The following is a 1,410-nucleotide window of genomic DNA, read 5'->3' on the forward strand; positions in this document are numbered from 1 at the left end:
AATGCCGTTTACGTAGCTTTCACCTGGTGGCATTATTTTGGACATTAGTAACAGGACATTAGTAACAGGACTCGTTTGTCCTGTTACATAAAATTGTGTACGTAGTCACAAAAGGTCGTAATTCGCGCCATCACCGAATGGTGTCACATCACTGAACTATGTCCAACGTGTTCTTGCAGAACTGCTGTACACTATATGGGGCAAGATATGGGATGATGTCAGATGGTGGAAAGTGGGGTAATATGGTCACGCCATTTAAGAAGAGTCTGATACGTAGCCAAAAATAACCGAGCGAAAATCCATAACAACAGCACCTCTTCAGCGGAGCCTATAGAACGAATGTTGAGGTTCAAAATCAGAACAAGTGCCATGGCATGAGGATGCACGGTTAATTCTTCGTTGACAAAATTAAGGTGGTAAAAACCTTGGCGTGAACTTACGTGCATCCGCGGACGAACCAAACATATTCTTCGACAGAAGATCCAATGCTTGATCAATGCGGCACGAAATACTTCGAGGTGCTCATTATCTAGGTTAGCTGTGTCCAGGACCGACGTGTAGAAACACATCCAGAGTTCATGAACCCATCGTTTGAATATAACAACGATTTGAACAAAATTTAAAAATGTGCATTTTGTATTCGAAGCGCTAAAATCTCACGCAAACATCGCAGATTCTTATAATTTTTTTTTCAAGCAAAATCAAGTTGTGACGCTGGCAGATTCGGCTGTTAATTGATGTCATTCGCGTCCTCGTTGTCAGTTTCTCACGGGTACCTGAAACAATACTTGGAGAGGTAGGCAGTTCAGAAGGATTATAGTGAGCTAGCACCAACTCCTTTCATCACCGAAACTAATTGTTTCATTCACAGCTGAGCTTTCAAATAAATTATTTTGTACCCTAGCGAAGCATCCACGTTCACCACTGACGTGAAGCTGTCGCCGGTTATGATGAAGATTGCGATAGTGAAGATGATGATGGTGATGTAGATATACGCCAGTTTTGTTGTGTTTAGCCGATTGATGAATGTCAAATAGTAATTATAGTACAGACCATAAACAAGCCCAGTAGAAGTGCGCACATGGTGGAAGAAAGAAATACGCGATACCATTCTACGCAATAAGAACATGAGAAAAATTGTCACAGTTCCTGTGGTTATGCACTTGTAATATTAGTTAACCTAGAAGACCTTCGGAACAAGGTTAAATTTCATCTGCAGAAAATTGCTTTCGGAGGTTCAAGTTAGCTTAAAAGCTCCGGATAACGCAATGGCTAAGGCCCCAAATTACTGGCTGTGTTTCGATTCCAGCCTTCGCATCTAGTGTTGTCTAGGCTTGGGCAATCCGGCGATTGCTCAGCCCTTTTGATTACTACGGGTAACATGGCGGGGGGCTGCATGAACGTTGGGGG

This window comes from Opisthorchis viverrini, assembly GCF_000715545.1.
Source record: "Opisthorchis viverrini unplaced genomic scaffold opera_v5_758, whole genome shotgun sequence".
In the NCBI taxonomy this organism is placed as follows: domain Eukaryota; kingdom Metazoa; phylum Platyhelminthes; class Trematoda; order Opisthorchiida; family Opisthorchiidae; genus Opisthorchis; species Opisthorchis viverrini.